Source organism: Nomia melanderi, chromosome 12 (genome assembly GCF_051020985.1).
Source record: "Nomia melanderi isolate GNS246 chromosome 12, iyNomMela1, whole genome shotgun sequence".
Taxonomy (NCBI): Eukaryota; Metazoa; Arthropoda; class Insecta; order Hymenoptera; family Halictidae; genus Nomia; species Nomia melanderi.
The window spans coordinates 9,194,210-9,216,977 of record NC_135010.1 but is presented as its reverse complement, the minus strand read 5'-3'; the positions used below and the strand labels follow the sequence as shown (position 1 = coordinate 9,216,977).

The following is a 22,768-nucleotide window of genomic DNA, read 5'->3' as shown; positions in this document are numbered from 1 at the left end:
TTTTTCACCTTCATTCGCCACGTATTTTCAACACGTTATGTAAATCTCGCGGGACAACGGACCGTCCGGTTTCTCGTAAATTAATAAACTCCCTCCGAAGGGGACAGACGAAACGAATTAGGGGTGTCGACAGAGGGAGGGGGGAGCGGAGGCGACCGGAAGAGCTGGAAGGACCGGTTGCCCGTTGAATGGCTCTCCAGAAGGCACCGAGGAAGCCGCGCGGATTCCGCGCCTCCGTCTCGAACAATTGATTGTTCAGACTTGATTTGCATTCTGTTCCCTGTCCGCGTACGTTCTATCGATTTCACGACTCGTTTATCTAATTGCCGGCTTGCCTTTTCACGCTCGACTCGTTATGATCGCGCTCGTGTGTACGTTCTCGTTGCTGTTCGCGCGAACGACGTTACGTCAGGTTGATGCTCGCCGTGGCGGGGATCCGCGCTGCGCGATAGCGACATCTTGGACGATCTACGACGAAAATGGCGATAAGTTGCTGGTCCGATTTACTGGGACAGAGGTGTGTTTTGGTTGGAGAATGTTTCGATTGTATGCGTTGGGATTATTAAACTGCTGTTTATTCAGAAATAGGATTCACTGTAGCAGAAATGGTACTTAGGTTTATAATCTTAGAAACAAGATTTTGAAAGGTTTTAGGCTTTCAGGATCATCGCGTTTCGATGGAAAGTCCTTCAGTTGTTAAATAAAAGAACATTTAATCTTCATTTGATACTAAAAGTTTCAAAGTTTTAACTGCAATTAGTTGCTCGTCAAACTACCACCGACGAGGAAAAAAATTTTCACCCAGTCCCAACTCAGAGCAACCAGAAAGCAGATGTCCAATCGGCCAGCCCGTCGAATCCGATAAGCACAAATTCGTGATCGGCACCAAAGGTGAAACCAGGAAAATCGCTGCGAGCGATTCCTAACAAAATACACCGGAACTTTCACCTCCGCCGCCTTTCTCGAGGCAATCTGTTTGCAAAGAAATCGCCGGGGAATAGTAACGCGTACACCCCGCGCGCGCGCTCGGCGACGAGGTCGGCAGATGCGCGCGGCACGAGCGTAAGCGGGGCCATTACCGGCGAGTGCGTGAGGTAAAGAGGTTTACTACACCTGTGGCCTGTGGGCTTGGCCAATCAAGCCGTTACCGTGAGGCCCGCGATAGAAAATTCCGGTGAAAAGCTTGCCAAGAGTACCGGAGAGAAACGGGGAACAAGAGAAAGAGGAAAGTAGCGGCGGAGAGGGAGGGAGGGAGGGATCCCGGCGAGAAAGACGGAACAACGAGAAAGAGGGAGAGAAAGGAGAGAGGGCACAGCGTTAAGGTTGACAATCCGGGGTCACAGTGGTACCGTCCGATTGGCCGTCGGGAAATTCTGAATGTGTTTTTCACGGGGAACCGACGGCGACGTGTCCGAGCCGCGCCGGGTTGGGTCGGGTCGAGCGTTTCGCCGGACGTTTACGAGCGTTTGACCCTAAGTAAGTGTGCGCCGGGGAGCGCGGAATGCAGGGGAGGCGGAAGAGAGGACGGAGAAAGGGAGAGAAGTCGCTCTCTTGCGGTCTCGCTAATTGGGTACGTTGCACACGCACCGTCGTAAGAGGATCCTCAAGTGGACGTAAACCTAATATCGCCGCTGAGACGGGAAAGGGATGCTGTCGTACGGCCGGCGGGGAGATGATGAGGACTCGAGGCCCGACGCCGGAGATGTTTTTCAGCGCTCTGGTAGCGGGGATAATAAACGTTCCTTTATACGGCGAACCTGGGTCGCCGGGATTTTTGGGACGGTAGCGACTCGGGAATTATCGGGTGAATTTGGAAATAGCTTCGTGTTTGTATTATGAGTTTCAATGTGTTGTTAGTCGATAGAGGGATCTCTTGTTCTTGATAACGCTGCATTTTTGTCTTTCTTATTTATGTTAGTTTCATTGTTGAGTTATGGATAATAAAGGATCACTGATGTGATTGCGATTTGTGAGACGTATGATGTGTTTTATGAAGGTTTTAATTTGCAAAGATTACGTTGGGGAGAATACAAATTTTCTTGATTTCGTTTTCGAGAGGTTTCACTGTGAAATTTAATATTGTGAATGATTGTAGTATTAGGAGGAATAGAGGATCAACGTGTTGTTAATTGGTTCTTTGTTTACCATGAAAAGTTTATAGAGCTTCGAAACGATTTTAAGGCGACGGAGGTTGATGGATGATCAGAAGTTCGGCGACGTTCGGGAACAACGTTTAAATCTGTGTTCCGTTGAGGTCTTTGCGCCTTCGGGCTCTCGACACTGACATTGGCGGATCGTGTACAGGGAGAACAAAAATGTACGATCCATTATGGTTGTGTATTACAATCGTTAATGCGTCAGGGGACAATAATAAGGAAGATTAATGAAAAGAGCGGGGAACAGGTTCTGCCGAAAGGTCCGCTAAACCTATTATTGACGGCTACACGCTATACAGGCGAATGAAATCAACGGAGGCCGTACTGCCAATGTCTGCGCGATTTGTCTTATTTCGCCGGCGACGTTCCATCGAAATAAAATATTACGCCGTTTTAAAATTGCATGTTCCAGGAAATACACGTCTTGCCAAGAACTAGGTAGCAAAGCTGCTAATTCGTAGTCTTCTAGCTGTTTCAGCTAATCAATGCTAATGCCCCCGTCTGTATTCGGAAAAAGGATAATAAAATCAGCGAATCGACCAAAAAAGATTGATTTACGTACTGTTTATAAAATGTCTTCTCATATTTTTAAGATAACGTATCTCAAGTTTTATCCTTATATTGCAACGGAACCTTGAATCGTTTCTATCTTAGACCTCGAGTCAAACAAAACTCACGGCTTCCGTGTATCCAGACATCGCTTCCATCTTCCCGAAAAAAGCCGCCCGTTTAATTATTCCCGGTCCGAATGATACGTTCAGCTGTGTCATCGGAACTTTCTTGATCGAAAGTTGCTGCGTAGGCGCGGGGCCCGCTTTCGAGAAATCGCGCGGACGATCATTAATAAGAGCCGCATCATCGGCTCGGCGTGACCGGCCTCTGCCTCCATGACACTTGACAAATATCTTGGTTTTTTTTCATTCCCGCCCGTTCCTGTTTTCCTCTGCCTTCCTGTCCAAGCGTCCCCGGAACCGTATCTCGGGCAATTACGAGGTAATCGCTGTAGAGAAACTTCTAAGTTTCGGTTCCAGTGGACGCGACATTGGAGGCACCGTTCCGACGAATAAATAGCTAAATGTGTACGTTTACTAGCTTTTCAGAAGCTCGGATAGAACCTTCGAAGCTTCAAAGTTAAGCTTTGAAACTTTGAAGACTCAACTTTGAAGTTTCAGTTTTGATGCTTTGAACATTCGAACTTTATAGTACTCCAAGCTTTCGAAAACTTAATTTGTAACTTTGACTTTTGCAACCTCGAAGATTCAGCTTTCAAGGCTCAATTTTGAAGATTCGAGTATTCGAACTTAATAGAACTCTAAGCTTTCAAAGACTCAGTCTTTATAATCCTCGAAACATCGAAAATTGAAGCTCTATGGAACTCTAAACCTTCGAAGACTCAACTTTTAAGTTTGATCTTTGAAACTTCGAAGATTCAGCTTTCAGCATTCAATTTCGAAGCTCCGCAGATTCGAAGTTAATAGAACTCTAAGTTTTCGGAGACTCTACCTTTAAGGTTAACCCTTGAAGCTTCGGAGATTGAAGCTCTATGGAACTCTAAATTTTTAAAACCTCGACATTTAAGTTTGACCTATGAAACTTCCAAGATACAGCTTTCAACCTTCATTTTTGAAGCTCTGAGCTCATTTTTGAGCTCATTCAAAGATTCTGCCTTTAAGCTTGATCCTCTAAACTTAGGAGATTGAAGCTCTATAGAATTCTATAAACTCTTATGTTTTCCTCTCGAAGCTCCCAGGATTAGAGGCTTTTATAAACCACAGCCCTATCGAGAAGCGAACGCGTGCGCTTCGGCATTGTTGCGTTCCGTAATTAATCGACGATCGTGTTACACGCGGATACGTCCTTAGGGACGCGGCTAGAGAAGAAACTTGAAGGAATCGTTCGGACGGCGTATCTGTGAATTCTTGTTCCTGAATCACGGCCATTTATAACGGCGGTGGGGGCCGGCCGCGATAAGGGAATTCTGTGGTAAGCGATGCGCGGCGAGAATGCATATTTTTCGTGGCTCGCACGTTTCATTATGCGCCGCGCGCGGCTCCGAACGAGGAGGAACAGCGAATCGAAGCGGAATCCAATTCCGTGGAAATAACGTTCACTCAACGGCGGCGGCGGTACGCTGAGAGGGGGGGAGGGATATCTCCGATTACACTTTCCTCGCGGCCGAACCTCGTCGTTTCCCTCTTCGATCCTGTCGTTTCGTTTCTTTTCCGGCGGTCGACATTGCGTAATCGCGAACGACAAACAGCCACGATAGGGAAAAGAAACGTATTAATCCTTTCCGGTGTTAAATTAAGCGCCACGGAACATCATATTTCACAGCTGTCAATTTAAATCCGAGCCGAAAAGAGAAATTACTCGAGTCAAAATTTCTTTGGGTTACCCGCGCCGGGACACGTCGCTCCGGGACACCGTCTGGGAAGAGAAACTCCTAGGCGTAGACGCGGCATTACAATAACCAAGATACCACGAAGGTGTTCGCGTCGATTCGATCCGCAGACGCGTCCTAAACTGTCATTTTTTTGTGCGCCACAAGAAATCGTTCTCGAATCCTGGACTTCCCCGATGTTAAATTCGATTGAATTCGTCCGATTGTGCTCGATCGCTTCCAAGCAATTAATCTTGCTTCGTTTCTTTCGCGAACTCCTCCATTCTACCGTTTCAATCGTGACGCTTTAGTTATTCTAAGGTGATTAATAATCTATTTCTCGCCGCGATTTTCTGACTACGACTCGCCGGACGCTTAACTGATAAAATTATAATCCATTCAAATCCTATGCGAGAACCTTCAGCATTCCAAAAATCATTATCCTAAATACGCCTTGAATACTACATTTATGACACTATTACTCTCCCAACGTCATAAGAATCATCATCTGAACACGTTAAACGCTTTCTGCACAGAAATTCAAAAATTCCATTTCTATACAACCAACGAAGCGAAAGATACCTTTTGTTTAAATCATCCAGTAAACCCTACAAAGGACACGAACAACTGTCTACTGCTTGACCTATAAAACATTGCTTCCAAGATTCTACGCTATCAATCCCAAAGTACCAACACCATGTTCAACATGTTAACGAGTACCGTCCGCTACCCAGAAGCTACCCGAGTTGACACAAGTGTCCCAACACTTGATCGAGAGCCGACAGATCCGCGCGGCCGCGTTCGCCGATCGTCGAAAAATTCGGGTTGGAAGGACGCGACCGCGTGGTGTCGTCCAGGAAACGGGACCATTAATAAAGCGGCGCAGACCGGCCCACGATAAGGACCCTCCCGCGTGCCGCAGGAACCGTGCCGTTAAGGATCCGCAGGCCCGGCGCGGCGGGAATGCCGTAGCACGTCCTTTCGCGCGGACTAAGGTAACTTATTCTCTGTCTTTGTGGGCGCCCTTTTTGCGCGCTCGCTCGGGCCGCGGGATAGGGTTAAGTGGGTGCGACCCCAGGACGCTAAATAATATCGAGCTGTGCCATCTACCGAGCACGTACCGCGCCATCTTGAAATATTACGCCGGCCGCTTTATTATTCGTTTATGCGCGACTTCCCCTACCCCGGCGGCCGCGCCGTTTCGCCGCGACGCGACGCCCGATCATTATACGTGCGAGCTCTGCGAATTCTCGGGCTGTCGGGGTACAGAGACGCGGCCGGCCGCGATACTTTCCGGAAGCCATCGCGTTTTTTTCAATATTAACTCCGCCGTAAATCAACATCCGCCGGGCGCGCCGGCTTTTTGAAATATGGAATGTTACGAAGACCCTTGGATCGCCAAATTAAGTCCCAATGTGCCATTGGATAGATTCGTTCTGAAGAACTGTAGGAATTTCAATGAATTGCGGCTCGTAGGTGGATGTGATCTGTATTGTAGGGTTTCCTGGAGAGTGTCTATGGAGTGGGTTTGTATCTTTATGACTGTTCCTATGATTAAACTGATTTACAGGAAGGTATCCTATAAGATTCCACAGGCCCGAAATTGTGTAATCTCCTATTTCATTGGAAAGAATTTTACAGTTAGCGGACTCTCGCGTCACCTGATGCGCGTGACACGTTCCCTTACACGGAGGAACTGATTAAATTAACGGAGCGGACGAGCTACGCGACGAACTGCGTCACAGTGCCGGCTACAATAGGACCGGGACGTGAAAAAAGGGGAACACGCGACGGCCGATGCGTTTAGCACGATTAACACCGTCGTTTCGGCGGGACACGGACCGCCACCTGTCCGATGCTCGCCTGACGACAAATATCTATTTCCACGGAAGCGGCCATATTACCAGCGATTTTCGTTTCGTCTGAAATCCACGGGATGTGTCGTGGACGCGGCTAATGGCGCGTCCGCGCGATCCGTGGGGACGCTCCTCCCCGCGGCCGTTTCGAAAGACGAGGACTCCCGGCGGACGGCGAGGCTCATTGAAATTCAAATGTCAATCTCGAGAGTGCGAGCATATATACTAACGAGGGGCCGAGTAGACGAGGCGCGCGGCGGAAGGGGGCCGTGAATGCAGAGTGCTTTTCGTGTCCCGTGATGTCGAAAACGGTCGCCGGATCGCGCCCATGTTTGCTCTCGAATTCTGCTGGCCGGGGATCTCGAGTTCCAAGGCTGGCCACCGTCTTGTCAATGTTGTTTTATAGCCACGCTCTCTCGTAGGCAACGGACCTTGGGGGCCTTTAAACGCGGCCTGGCCGATTCGGTGCTCCCTCGGCCGCGTCCTGCGCACACTTGACACCGGGCCCAGCAAGGACTCGCGCAAATAAGATCGGATGGGACTTTCGAGTGCCTCAGAACTAGGTAGCCTTCGAAAACATTGCGACAGAACGCGATGTTTGACGAAAGCAATTCGGTGGATCGTAGTTCGGCTACCATCGGACTACCTAGGCTTGTAAATAGGATCACGATTGGACTCATCTTTCGCGAAAGTCTCAACCTGTGTCCTTTGGCGTGATTGAATTGAAAAGAAGCTACAGTGTTGATGAATGACGAATGAATGACAAAGGATTCGATTGACAGTGAATTCGATTGACAAATGATTGAATGGGACGATTGAGTAATTGAGTACTCCCAAATGTTTTGGAAGTTTAGCTTATAGTCTAGCATTGTTCCTTAAATAAGTTAATTTCTTAGAGACCTGTTACGGAAACGGAAACTCTCCTGCGTTCTATAGATCTGAGAAGGAACGGGTTCGAAATGGATGATGATCCAACCGAGGCATCGAACTCTCGTGCGTCTCTTTAAACGCAGAAACCAGGTGCTCGCCCCGAATGGCAGGCGGTACGAGCGAGCCGCGGATGCGAAGCTTATTTTCTTTCCTTCAAACTCTCGAGGACGTTGGACATTCGAGGGATTCAAGCGCGGTGACGCGAGATCGCGGGCGAGCAAACGACGAGTCCCGGATTACGGTGCTTATATACGTTTACCTAAATGGCGGGCAATTAGAAAGACGGTAATGAAAGTGCCAGTCGAATAGCGCGTTTCGCCGCTTCACCAATAAACAGCCTGCTTTACGGTACGCGGACTCCGAGACTCGAGCTCCTCACCTAAATTTCCCACAGTCGGCATTAAATTCGTGCTGGGGCGCGCTCGCTCGCTCGCTCGCTCGCTTGCCCGCGCTTGCCCGCGCGCACGCACGCTCTCGGACCGTTCGTATCCCCCGGTACCAGCTAACTGAATACTTATTAATTAAGGATAATTGCCGGAATTTACGATATCGCCGAGATTTCGCGGGTACCTGCGGTCCAGCGGGCTCGCCTTTGCCCCGAACTGGACCCGTGCAACGTGTCCCTGTACTGTAATTTTTATTTTCACCGTCGTATTCCCCCGGCTCGTGTTCAGCCTCGTTCACCGCCATTCCGTTTTTACGGCCGGCGAAGTTTGGAATTCTTCCACCGGCCTGCGTCCACTTTCCGCGACGGGAAGGTCCCACGACTGATCTAGATTTTTCAGGGCGTTCAGTGTCGTCGGGGGTCAAGCGGAGACTTTCAGGCCCCACGGATATCACCGATCGCTAGTATGCTCTTTAATTGAGTGTCGTGTTAAGGGCATTAACAATTCCGAAGAAGAAACGACGACGTATGAATACTTTATTAATGACAGCGTCTCAGTGGTTGGGGACATAAAATGTAAAGGGTAGTAACGGACGTTACTGCCTTGTTTACTATCCTCTCTGAAAAAGTTATTCGAATCCATGGACAAGCGAATTTTTCACAATCCACATAACGCGTCTTATAACGTAGAATATATTCCTAAAACTATTCACGCAATTTATTTAAAACCACTTTACCGTACACTTCAACCCTAAGGAACTTAGTACCATCCCCATGTCAATATTTCAATTCCCCGAACATCCACTCAAATTCCCAAACAATTCAAATCCAAATAACCCTATCCATCACCTTTCCATCGTTCTAGAATCAACCATCCCATGGAACCTCCAGAATAAAATCAAACGAAACCAGCAATAAAATCTAGGTTACCGAAGCAAGCGGATCAGGAACAGGAGCCCGGAAATCCGGGCGGTCTTGTCGTAGCTCAGCGGCTCGATAAAATCGACGTTAAAAAGCTCCCGCGCCTCGGATAGCACCGAAAGCCTCGCTGGCTCGCTCGCGCGGCTGTTATCGTGAATTGAGCGCGTTCCGCGGCCGCATAAGCAGGCCCCGGTACACCTGTAACTCCTCTTCTTTATCTCTTCCCCCCGTCCTCTCGCTCTCTCCTGAAGGGGTATCAGTTGCTGATCGATTCAACCTGTGGGTGGTCTCGGGCCACGGGTACGCGGTGCTGTAACCCTACTCTCGTCGGAGGCTACCCGGTGTCCCGAACGTAACCGGCGTGTTAATCGTCAGCGAGGACCGAGCCGGCTAGCCGGGCAGAGGTTGGGACCGATCGGCCGGTGCTTCGGGCCCGGGATATCGCGTCGGGTCTCTGGCCGGCGATCGAACGAGTCACCGGGTACCGCGTTTACGATTCCCCGTTGCCACGTGTTTTATGGCGTCGTTCCTTACCGCGGAACTACCCGTCGCGTCGACTGGTAGCCCGCGCGAGAAAAATCACGAGCCGCGTGTATTCGGCGCGGCGCGACGCGACGCGCCGGGTCGGCTCGATACAATAATTTCCCGTAAATTCACTGTTTCCCTTTCGTGCACGACCCGAGACGACAAATTTCGTGCGCGCTCCGCGGCCTCCGCGGACGTAACGCTCCCCGGGAAAGGTTATAACGCGGCTGCGGCCACGAAACGAGCACCGCCGTATCGCCCGGAGCCGAGTTTATGGCGTCATTGGTGCGCGCACGTCGATGGGCCAGCCTCGAAACGGTGAACCTTGGCACCGGGGATTTTTGCGCTGCTCCTCCTGACGCACGGTGCACATGTCTCGTCGTTTTATTCTTGGCCTCCCTTGTTTCTCCGCTTTTCGCTTCTTCCTCCTCGCTGGTGGGTTTCGACGATTCGAGAAAATCGTGATTGATCGCGGTCGCGGCTGTGAAATATTTGATCGCGCTCCTGGGGGGATAAAAAGTGAGGGTGTTGTCTCGAAGATGGACGCCGATGATTAATGGCGGGAGTCGCGTGGGTTGGAAAAAAGGACGACGATGAATTTTGCACCCGGTACGTGGACCGAGATGCTGCGCGCTGCTCACGGGACGGGGGTGTAAAAGACCAGGAAACAAATGAGGTACAAGGGTGGTAACCTACACTCGCGCGTATCGGATGCGGCTCCCCTAATATCCGTCAGGGATTTTTGATCATGCTAATTTGAGGCGTGCGAACAACCGCTGCTCGATGCGCGGATTGAATGGGACGCTGGAATGCCGAATGAATGCGGCCGGACAAATTTTTCGCGCGGAATGAATGGTGACCCGTCCGGCTCGCTGGCGTATTAGAATTTTAATTGAATTTTGCCGCGGTATTAAAATTGAATTTTGTACTGTCTGTAAAGTGGAATGGTTTATTCTAAACGTTAACACCTCTGATGTCACGTCTTGTATTTAAATATTCTAATGAAGAGAACTCAGAATTCTATTCCTTTTTCTTGTATGTAGATTCGATGGTATAGGAATATTCAGCTTGAAAAATTTGCTAGACAGTTGCAGTTCTAATTTAATATTAACTCTACCAGAAACCAGTCAAATGACCGGACTTAAAATTCTGTTCTCCTTTGTTATTTAATTTTATATCAATTCCTATATTGTCCCATTGGTTCTTCAGTTTGCATCCTTCCTTTTGTTTCCACTGAAAAAGATTTATCATCTAATTTGTTTATCTATTTTATAGCCAGTTATTTGACTAGTTACGGTACGGTTAGTTTTAATAAACTTAAATCAGGTTAATATTCGAACTAATTAACTCAACCGAAATTTATACGCGGCGGCAGTAATACTTTTGCATGGAAAAATTTCGAATCGATTAGGATTAAAGAATAGATATAGGTAATTGTTCCGTTTTCAAACGACTCCCTCAGCGAAGTATTATAACACGCAGGAGGCTTGATAAATAATTTACGATTCGCTGTGCGAAATACCATGGACGAGAGCACGTCGCGTCGGTTGCCCATTCCGAGCGATATAAATTAAGGCTCCGCGTTGCCTGCTACCCGCCCGGTGCATTATGAATCGCCGTTGCTCAGAAGATATAGTCTCGCCTTTATCAGGTTTAGATCACTCGCAATGCTCCGCCGAGGCGTATGCAGTTCATTAATCCGTATTTGCGATAGGCGTGTCATGCGTGCAAATCGCGGAACGCTCGGGCTCTTGAGCGCTCACTTTCGAGCGGTCCCGTGGGCTGCGGAGGGGGAGCAATTAGCGCTGTCAGATCTAAATCTGTCGTGTTCACTTCGACGTTTCAATGGTTTCGTTAGAACGCGGAATGCCTTGGTTTCCTGCCGATTTACATTATGATTTACTCTTCCTGCGTGTGGTTTCGAAACTCTAGGGAGCTTCGATGCGTTAAGCATTACATTACACGCGTCTGATACGTATCCTTACTCCAAAGGCGGAAACTTTAAATTTGGAATTCCAACGACACGATGGAAAATACCTGACGGATCATCTTTTTGCAACAGATCTACCCTTTCCACTGTAACAGACTAGTGAAATTGGTAAAAATCATTTGAAATAAGAAATTTTATATTTCACTGACACTGAAACTTTCTAGCTTTAATTTCAATTAATAGACAATTCTTTCAATTCTATTAGCGTCCTTGTCCCACTTCATTCAAGATAACTATCATAAGAGAAGTATCGAATAATAGAATAAATTATACTATATTCTATCCCTTTATACCGTAAATAACACGAAACACTAAATATTTTTCAGATCGAGAAGAACCGTCTTTCTAGTCGTTCAATGGGAACACCGATCGCAAGGGAAGTATCTAATAATAATACGGTCGTTTGCTCTGTACTTCATTTCATTTTCTTCTTTGTGCTGCGAATGGCGCGGGGATATTACAGATTTTTCCGATTCGACGGAATATTGTCGATGTTACGGGGATGAGAAACGCCTCGTGCACGACACGGCGGCCATAATCTGCCGTGTGTCACCCGTCGATGCTCGCGCGCGTGTCCACGGGGGTGGTCCGCTCTTTCTGCCGATGGAAACCAGCTGCTAATCACGGTCCCCGTTATACGCAACGCCGCCGACGTATCCACGTCCCTTTGCAGCGCTCGTCGTACCCGGCAATACACACCTATGTATTACCTGCGGTTCTCGCGTGGCTACCTACTCGCGGCTGTCAAGCCACGGCACGTTCTTATCGAATTTCGACGAATCTCCTCTTTCTCTCTCGTTGAAGCTGCCTCCCCGCGGATCGTATTTTCAACTGTGCTTCTTCCGAGCACGCCGAACTAAATCACCATTTCTTTTCCGCGGAAATTGTATAATACGCGGTCCCGAAGCATAAATTATTGAACACGAAGCTATCGTTTCGAGATCTGCTTGCTCGCTCGGTAAAAATCCCGCGGAAATTATAGTCGGCGGATCTTACGCCTCTTTTTCTGGATAGCTTCGGTTGTTATTTAGTCGTTTCTTCCGTTTCTGCGAACTGTACCTCTCCGCTGTTTTGACCGTGTTTAACTTTTGCCTAGGAAGACAGGATGTTCGAAAGATCTTTAAGTGAGCTTTTTGGGTTGATCTGAAGGATTGATGGTTCGTGATTTCGTTGTGACTTGTTTTAATATTTTTTTCTGGAGGAGAATATAAAGTGTGATTGGTACCGAACATATTTATGTGAATGTTCCATGTATTAAATGAGAATAAAATGTTTCTTACAAGATAGTTTTCACTGCTGCTTGCTCTTGGTAATGTGGAAACAGTAATGGATCCGTGTACGTCTCACTGAAAGTAACAAGGAGCGCTCGGTAATCGAGCACACTAGGAAAATTCAAGACGTAATCCAATCGATTGAGTTTTCAGCGGCTGCGAAAGTGAGCGGGATGCGCGTTTTCGAGGGAGAACGGGTTAACTGTTCAGTTGAGGCTACCTCTGAACTGTTGAGTAATCGCGTGTCGTCGAAAGCTTGTTATTGGGTAATGTAATCCTGTGTCTTCCTCGCGTGCAACGTTATCGAGACTCAGCACCGCGTCTTCGCCTAGGTAAATCATCTAACACGCCCTAAACGAGGAAGACTTTCGATCGTATAAATAAAATTAAAACTGAACTACAGATACTTAAACAAATTCACGTATTTGGAAATCAAGTGACCTCAAGAGTATTTCCATAAGAATCTCCGCAAACGTTACCATCAGAACATATTGGATTTCGCATTGAACTTTATTAAAATTTGATTTCAATCAATGAATCATTCACGTAAGTTAATTCTTTATTGAATTAAGACGTTGATGTAATATTGTATACACAGTGGTTTCTCCTCACTCTCGGCTTATACAGATATCTATGGTCAATTCAACTGCAATTAAGCACACCGAAAAATAAAGATAAAAGTACACTGGAAAGAGATTATTCTCGACGCTTCAGCCGCCACGTATCCTCCTACAAATCGCTCATTAAGAAGTCCCGTGTCACCTATTCCGAGAACACGTTTCCAGACATGTTGAATCGACCGCTGGTCCATCATCTCAGCGCCTAATCAGAATCTTTCACGATCCGTCCACCGAGTAAATGCAAATGGCTGTCGGTGAAGTCCCGTTGATAGCCGGGAGACTGGCGTCTCGAATGCAATTAACGGCGCCGATCGAACCGTATCGTGGATTACAAAATCACCGGGTTCGGCGTCGTATACGAGAAAACTCCTAACACGATGACACGACGCGTTTAACGTTCACCGAACGACTCCTCCGTGGTTCTTGCCCGTCGATAATCGACCGAACTCAGATACGTTCCTCAATCTCGAAGTCCTTTCGTTCAAATAATGGATCGTCGCGTGTCGTTTCATTCGAACACGAAGTTGGGCCTTCATCGTACGAGTTAACCTCTTGCTGTACTTTAACGAGTTTGACTCGTTATACAAATTTTGAACCAAACAAGTAGCACGTGTCTGACTCGAGGTGACAACACGAGTGAGATATCGGCATAATTATGCCTTGGATTTTGCTAAGTTAAATGATATAGCAAGGAGTTAACCCTTTGCGAACTTTATACAAAACTTGCAGATTCTGCCAGATTACACATCGAATGCTTAAACAATAGAATATGGAAAGTATGTACTGATTTCATGCTGTTTGAGTAGTTGAATTATTTGTTTGTTAGCATTCCGAAGATCAAGTTCAATGTCGGAAAATGTCATTCGTCCGCAAAGGGTTAACAGCCTAACACACATGGACAACTGTAGAACCACAAAACAGTAGTTGCTCGCGGACAATCGCGAATACAAACACAATACAGTACTCAGCATCAGACTACCACCTGAAAATTCTCACCGTCAGTTAAACACGGCGCGTTCAGATCACAGTAATCCCAAGATCTCCGGAAAGTGGCGCATAAACATTTGATTTCACCGGGCAGCCCAACATTTGCTCACCGCGACATAATTCCGAAGTGGTCCACCCAAGTTAGACCTCAGACCTTGCGCTAACCAGGTTCTTTCAACGCTTCTTTCAACGATTTTCTCTTTGCCTCGTCGAAACCATCCCGCGTACAATACGCCTCGGCATACTCTAACGGTGAAACCCGGGATTTCACGCGACGCTCGCAGAAATCTTAATTCTCGGAACGGTGCCCCGGGTTCCCGATAGAAATACGAGAGCCGCGGAACGCAGGGAGGCGGTGGAAGAAAGGAGGCAAAGACACGGCGGCGGTGGCTGCCTCGGTGGAAGCAGCATCGGCAGGAGAAGCACCAGAAGGAGAAGAAGAAGAAAAGGTGGATCGAAAGAGTGGAGAAAGAGAGATGCGCGCGTAGCCTCTCTCCGTAACGCCCGTTGGTTATACGAGGATAATACAGACAAATCGTAATCCGTGGAGGCACGGAACGAGCGCCGATTAATTCCGAGATGAGCCCTGTCAAAATACAGGCACCGCCGTTAGGGCCGATGCTCCCACGTACCGGGGCTAATCTTGACTAATAACTGTCGCAACCGGCGCGCAATAGGGAAAGAAGGGGAACCCGTTGAACCCCGTTGCCGCGGTCGCCACCGGTGATACACGCCGGCGTGTCCGCAGGCTCCGGGCCCCGGGCCGGCTATGTTTATGGCGGCCGGCCGCCGCGCCGCGTCCCGTACCGTCTCACGGCCGCCGCGGATACGTCCATAGATCAGAGATTACCGGGACGAACCAATCGTCTTTCCTGTTTCAGATATTCGCCGCGGACAGGAATGCGTTCTGGCATTAAAGCCGAGTTTCCCCGTGCGCCGATCGATCGGTTCCTCGCCGCGATCGCCTGCCCGCCATTACGATAATCGTGTGACGCGGCTCGTGCGGATCGGTAACGTGGGAATGCTCGATCGTATGGGAGCTCGTGGACTCTTCGATCGAGGAATTTTTCGATGGACAATGTTGGGCAATGTTCACTCGTGGAGTGTCGAGGAATCGTAGAAGGTTTTCGAGGATTGATGATGTCATTTCGTGTTCAAGCGTTGTACTGGAGGATCGAGTTTTTTTAATTGAGGCGGGAATAAATTTGATATGATTAATAGTTTTTGGAATAGAATGTATTGTAGGGGATTTTATAGTGAAGTAGAAGTTAAATATTTAAGGGGGAAAATCAGTGTGTCAACGTTGCGAGTGATGTAGAATCGTCATTAGGTCTTGTTCACGATACTTACCAGCTAACGTCCATCAATGGTAATTCCTCTTTCGGGATACAATCTACAACTATCTAGAATTCGAAAGCTGTTCCTGGATTCACCGTAGAACGCAAGTAAATAAACGCGCATGTCGCCATTTTGTAGTAGATAATTGCGCGCGCTGGGGAATAAAATGTTTTCGGTAATGGACAGTAATCTTCGAGTGACAAACTAGGTTCCGACGTACTCGAATGCGCCGTGCGTGTAGACAGCGGAGCTTTGATGGATTCGTTACACGGCGAATTCTTCGGGCCCACTACCGCGTTTAAACTTTTAATCAGTTAAGCGTTTCCGTGACGGGGCTCGAGAAAGGTCCGACTCGGAGCGGCGGACCTTCGGGCCGCGGAACGGGGATTAATTGAGACTTCTGAGCACCGGGGACCGGCTGTCCGCTTGAAAAATGGTTCAGGTGTTTCGCTAATATATTTTAGCGTGCCTTATCTAATCCGTGACGGGGCCCAGTCAGCGGACATCGCGTGAAATGTCGTCGCCGTTGGTAATTCCTCGTCGCTACCGGTTTGGGGGGATCGTTAGACGTTAACTGGAAAGCTCCTCCGCGCGACGTTTTCATTAGAGGACATCCACGTGACCAGAAAATCGGAGGGCGAGGAAGAGGAACAACCGGGTCTGGCTTAATGGGTTAGAGAGCTCCACTTGCATGCTCGTAAACAACGTTTTGTTTAGGGCCGAACTTGCCGATGAGTTATTGTATGAACGCTCGCGTAAGAACTAGCGTGACCGAAAGGTTTCTGGGCTCGTTTAATTACGGTGTGGTTGAAGTTTTTATTGCGCCGCGTTATGTTCTATCGCGATGCACGCGATCGCCGCGGGATCTTGGGAACAAAATATTGCCCGGCCCCCGTACGGAAAGCGGGATTGCTCGAACAATTATCGTTACTTAGTTTTCTTTTCTTCTCCTCTCATCTCTCGCGCACCGCGTCCGCGTCAAGCTGTGCCCTTTCGCCGTCAGGTGTTTTACAATCGAACTGATCGCGAATCTTTTCGTGGCTCGTTGATCATCTTCGCCGCATCTTCTTCCGATGGGTTCGATGCTTGATCGTAGCAGTTTCTTCTTGTATACTCTTCGAGGATATTTCATCGTTGGAAATGGAATTAACGTTGACATTCAATCGAGTAACATATATTTTTCTTAATTGCGTGATATGAATTCCATAGTGACGTCTTTATTGAGTTATTTATTTCAACTCATTCACTTTGATCTGTAAGATGTTATTTGGAATGGTAAATTTGATTAACGAACAAGACTGTTTATCGTGTATGCGCTTAAGAATCTAGATTAATTACTTGAAGGATCATATAAAACTAGCGCAACAATGACAATTGATAATACGTTCAAAACGTAATCCATTATTCTCTGAAATATCCTCGAATCTCCAATCCAAAATTCCATGAAAGGATTCGTCGAAGGCAAGAATGGGATAAAGTCAGCATCCGTCGCGTCAGGTGTTAACCGTTCATCTAAATTACACGGGGCACACTCGCCGCGGTTCACGAGAAGTCGACATTGACTCGCGCGTATCTCATCCATCATGTTCGGCGTCACGTCACTCGAGTGTGTTGTCCGTCCGTGGCCGGAGATCGAGGCGGCGGAATCGTTCGAGGTGTAATCAACGCTAACCACCGCTGTTCCCTCGAAAACCATGACGCTCCGTTCTTACGTGATCGTCGTTTGTCTCTGATGCGGGACTTCGAAATGGCCGGTTTCTCGCACGTAGGGTACCTACAGCGAGCGCATGCACGCTGACAGCCTCGAGTCGCGGCTCAACGAGGGAACACACACGCGCGCGATCCTGCATCGCTCGTACTTCTGATCCCGATCCCGATCTAGATCGACGGGGAGAGGGGCCAATAAATTGAGTACAAAGATGATTCGATCGGGTTCCGATCCAATACGCCTGCAATTTGCGAAAGAAACCGCGGCGGGGATGGAACCGCGAGTCACGCGCTCGTTATGCACCGTGGTGCATTTTGTTCGGCTACCTGGCCAGTCGATGCGCAATCCAGTTACACGGGTACCGGATTATCGCTAGACATGCGAGGAGGGTTTATAAAAACGGATAAAAATCAGTACAATAACTCGAGGATACAATAACAACGATTCGAGCGTTTCGATATAGTTTCGGCTGTGATGTATTTATTTAATAACAAATGATTGAAGTATTCACTCGTGTCGCAAAATTAGACGGCTCTATAATTTTCTATGAACAACGCGTTACGTTGTATCAGTTCGCTCGCAAAGCTACCCTTTACCATACGTTTACTATAAGTATAGATTTTCAATCGCATCATCTCTGTCCACTCAGACCAATCATCAGGATCACATCCCGTCGCGATGCTCTCTCGAAAGAAATCGCTCCACGTGAGAACGCCATGAACTTCAGGCAGAAAAACCGGCGAGTCGGTTGAAGAGACGGAAAAGCAATCGTTAGAACGAAGGCCGCGTGCTCTCGGTTAGCCGGTGGACTGCTTTCCAGCGTCGTTTCACGCGTCAGCCATCGACTTAATCGATCCAACGGGAGAGACCAGACCGCCGCCGCCGCCGCCGCCGCCGCCGACGCGGTACCATCGATTAAACCGCGATCGAAAGAATCGGCCCCCTCCCCTTATCTCCGGAATAGATCTGATCCGGGCGATCCTCGAGCCGGATAGTTTCTGCGAGCGGCAGGGACACGTTTTATAGGCTCGATCGAGATCACGATCTACCATATATTTTTCCCACCTTCCACCCCGGCCGACCGAGGGGGAGGTCGCGGCCGGGGGGTGGGGACGGAGAGCGGAGGGAAAGAATCGGGCTGGGAAAGGATCGAAAGGGAGACGGCGAAACTCGTCAGAGCGGCGGCGAGAGGAGGACAAGAACGAGTGCCGGGAGAGTCTCATCGGCCACTTCCCATGTTAATATCCGGTTATGCGTAAGGTATGGAGGCGTACGGCCAGTTTGCATGGAAACTAAGGCATTACCGTCGTGGACCACCGGCGTCGAACCACTCGTCGAACGGCCCTGTTTGCCGACACCTTGGAGGACGACTCTCCGTGTCTCCCCCTACCCCGTCGTCCTCACCGGCCTCAGCCCCCCTATCCTCTTCCCTTACCACATGTAACCTCCCTTCTCTCTCTCTTCGTTCTCTTATCGCCGCCCTCCTTTTCTCTTTCTCTCGGGGCCCCGTTCACTCGGAGCCTCGATTCCGATTCCACAGAGAGACGTTCCCTCGTTCACAACCGCTGCCGCCACCGCCGCCGCGGATCTTCAGATTACGCGGCGAGTATCCACGACGGATCAAACGTGGTTTTATCGACGGGACAGGGCCGGGCCACTTCGACCCCAGTGGAACCTTCGCGCCTCTCGATATGACGTAGCCGGGTTTATTTCGGGGCTCGAGACTTTCGACGCGTGTTTTCTTCCTGTTTCTTCTTCTCTTCTTTTTCTTTTGCTTTTTCTTTTTCTTCTTTTCTTTTCCTTCGCGTTTGTCGCTCTCGCGTGTTCGGATTTCTTTTTCCTTCGGCTCTTCGTTTTTCAGTCGACCGGAGCGGAGGAATCGTTTCGATTCCGCGATTTGTCGTATCACCTGGAAACACGTACCTGCGGGAGGAAACGGGAGAAACTGTCGGGGAGTTTCGATAATGGAGGGGGGCAGGGGTATCGCTCGGTGACGCCGGTCATGTCTGTCCCAGGAGAGGACTTTTTAAGCGGTCCTTTTCTTCCACGGCGGCAGAATGAAAGGAAAGTCTCGGAGCGGTTCTTGATCGTTATATTGGGTGTAGATTAGACGTGGGTCGTCGATTACGGGTTTAGGCGACCCGGCCCCTTCCACGAATTTATTCTTACCCGCGGACCGGCCGAGATACTTTCCTCGTGATCCTTTTTTTCACCGTCGCCGCGATGCAGCCCGAGTTTTGCACATAATGGGCGAGCGTGACGCTGCCCGGGATACGAATGAAATCGTTCACATCCGCCACTTTTTGTCGTCGCGGCGCTAGATGTAGGTATACCGATGTCACGACCGTTGAATTAAATGTCGCTTCCTCTGACTCTAACAGTGCATTCTTCTCATTTGCGTGTGGATTATGACAAATCAATTGCGGTAAGTGTTATGCAGTAATTTCTAGAATATTGAATAGAACAGTGAATAATTTAGTGTTTCTCGAGAGGAATTAATAGTAGAGTATTAACTTCAAATCTAGTGAACTGTAATTGTAATTAACTCTATTCGTTATAGGGAATTACAACGTTCAATATGTAAATAAGTCGACGACTATTTAGATGTTATAAACTTAAAACACTTTCGGAAATTGCGTTAGTTTTGATGTTTGTTGATAATATTAAAGAAAACTATTTCGTACTCTATATTAAAAAGAGAAATCAGAAGCATTTTCACGTTGACTCACCGACATTAATGTTCTCATCTACTAGCAGCTAACGACTTTAAGATAGTTCCCTCGTACTGCTACAGAAAGCGCGCAGGTTTTTCCAGGAAGGTCCGCCGCGACGCACAGTTCACCTGTCGGCGAAGCTGCATCCGCTACGGCCCTGTCTTCGTGACACCTATGCCCCCCTGCTCGGATCTAAAAGTCCACGGCGCCCACACTCGGGTTCCTAGGCTTAAAGAGGTTCAAAGTTCCCTCCGTGGTCGTTTACGCCTTATTTATTCTCGTAATTTACTCCCACGCGGCCCTTGCACGCCGGCAATTTATTTTACGACGATCATATCTGGAAGTGGCTGGCAGAGTGCCGCCCGGTCCTCTATACAGGTATAACCCCGTGTACCGCTGGTTCACACTCTTTTTCCGGTTCGCGGCTTCGAGCAGTAGTTCCAGCCACGTTCTACCTTCGCTAAAAAAAGAATGCTAATCCCTTTTACATTGTCCACCGTGAACTATGGTTTCGATGGCCTAATCTTTTTTTTAAACATAGTCCGCTTCTTCCTACAATGATCCTTTTCTCCATAGAATTTCAACAAAATAGAATTCAATGAATACATTTCTCATAGCAGATGCGAGTAATTCGGAAATATTCAAGAATATATAATTAATCTTGAACATAATTTCATTCTAATTTTCCAAACAGATGCAGAGAAGATTGTACTATCATTTTATAATCTGATGAATCACAAGAAAGAACTGATGCTAAACATAGAAATATCCATATACAATTAACAATACACTCTACACCGAGCAGTATAGAAAATAAATGTCAAAATTCATATGCCAAATTAGAAAATCATCGTTCGATTGCAGGTTCGCGAGAGACCGTAAGGGCAACGCGCGCCGAGAGGGAACCGGCCGGAGACATCGATGCCGGGAGAAGAAAGCAGCCGGCCGGGCGGAGGGTTCAGCTCTTTAGCACGTAGTGCCGAGCCAGGTCAAACCCGTTGCCCGCGAATTTTCGCGCGGTGGCCGCGCCGCGCTCAAAAGATGTGCTACAGCGCCGAAAGACGCTCTTTAAAGGAGGTCGTGAGGTGTTAAAGGACGCTAAGGAGGGCGTGTCGCCTGCCCATTAAAAAATAGCGTTGAATGCACCGACCGGCCGGCCGAGTCTAAGTGGTGACGCCGGCATTCAACCGGCGTAACCCTCGCTAATTTTCCTCCATAAAGCCACCGGTTCGTATCGGAATAAATAAGCGGGTATATATCCCGACAGTGGGCACCGTTTACGCGGAGGTGCGAAGTGGGGCCCGAACAACGGGCCCGCCGCGGCCGCCGCGCGACACCGTCAACGCAAATTTACACGCGACCGGCCGCCGCGCGTATAAATGATAATTCATTTTACGCCCGTTAGCGCCTGACCGTCTCCCGATGTATGAGGATCCTGTTCTCGCCGCGTAAAAGCACCCTACGATTGCTACCGGGACGACTTTTGTCGTCCTCGACCGTCGAACAGGGGGAAATCTTCTGAATTCTATTCGAAAAAGGCAATTTTCACGATGTTTTAGATGTTTTTTATAGGAAAATTCTGCAGTGGAAGAAATATATTTTGATTAATAGCTTCGTTTTGTTTATTGATATTATGAGTTCTTAAATCAATTAGTTCAGTTTGGATTGATCGTCGCGACAATGGCTTCGAGTTATTATACTGTTCCGAAGAACAAAGCGATTTTGTACCGATCCAAAAGAATGTAAATAATATTTGTATTGAAATAAATTGAATACTGATTAATAAATGAATATTATATACTCTTGTTTTCCGGTGTTCAGTACCACGAGTACTTATCTACCTCAGGCTTAGTATCAGCGAAAGCGTGTCTGGCAGGAAGGTTCATTAAGATGTCTGTATTCAGCTGTTCCCTTCGTTGTTCTATCCCGATAGCGTTCGTCGGTTTGATACCGTGATCAAGGGGCAGGCCGCCTCCCCATATAAATTCTGCGGATTTTTTCGCGCGCCGCGAGCGATCCGCGCTCATTAAGCCGCGCACGCGACCAGGGATAAACGTCCGAGCGGGCGTGAAGCGAATGAATATAAATACGAGAACGTAATTGGATCGTCACATCCGGGATATCTTGTAATTTAAGCCTCTCCCTCGCCGGCAGTATCTATTGTCCCCGCTTGTAATTTCGCTGTCGCGCGAAAAATCGCGTTTCAATTCGAACGTTCCCGATTTAGTAGCGTCTGGCAAGGACGTCTCGCTCCCGGGAAGGAATGAAACGGAAAAATATGGCCGTCGTTCGTCGGCCGATCTCGTCGGGATCGCGGCGATCTGCCGAGGGGAAGATAAAACGGGGAATTATGGACGGGTGATTTTCCTGTAATCTCTTTTAGAAAGCGGGTGCGTCATACGTCATGAAACGCGATGCACGGGGAGTACGGGCGACATTGAGGTATCTTAACGTCGTAATTCGTTTGCGTTTAATCCCTCGTCGCGCGTATGCGCGCCGCTGCTACCGGTTCATCCTGATGAACCGTAAATCTGGTTAAAAGTGACGCGACCCATTGGAATAAAGCCCGATTCCATTCGGGCAGGTTCGCCGGGAAGATAATATTCGAGGCGCGCGGAGTACTTTACGACTAACTGATTGACATTTCCACCGTTTAAGTGGCCGCGTGTCCAACTTTGTATTTAAATATCGAATAAAAAATTTCTTACCATTCGGCGTCGACGGTGTTCCGAAAAAAACCGAATTCCAGCCGAGCTCTTCGGGTATCGACCAGTTGTCAACGAAAATATGGAAACGACATCGATGCGCCTCGCGCGCGCAGACGTCGCACAGATTAAACGTACGCTTCCTGTCAAAAGTACGAGGTTCGTTCGCAACTCTCCACGGAGCAGGTAAATATCCCTCGAACACCAACGAGACAAACAATCGCGCGGAATGAAACGATATCTCGAGAAACCGGTGATTCCCTGTTTTACATCCCGAATCCT

The 22,768-nt window shown here is 48.3% G+C and overlaps 1 long non-coding RNA gene across 1 annotated transcript in view; it reads right to left on the bottom strand.

Annotated features, from left to right (window-relative positions):
- LOC143175139 (uncharacterized) overlaps window positions 1-22,768 on the bottom strand; it is a 169,732-nt gene that overhangs the window by 17,604 nt on the left and 129,360 nt on the right. The gene's annotated exons all lie outside the window — the stretch shown is intronic.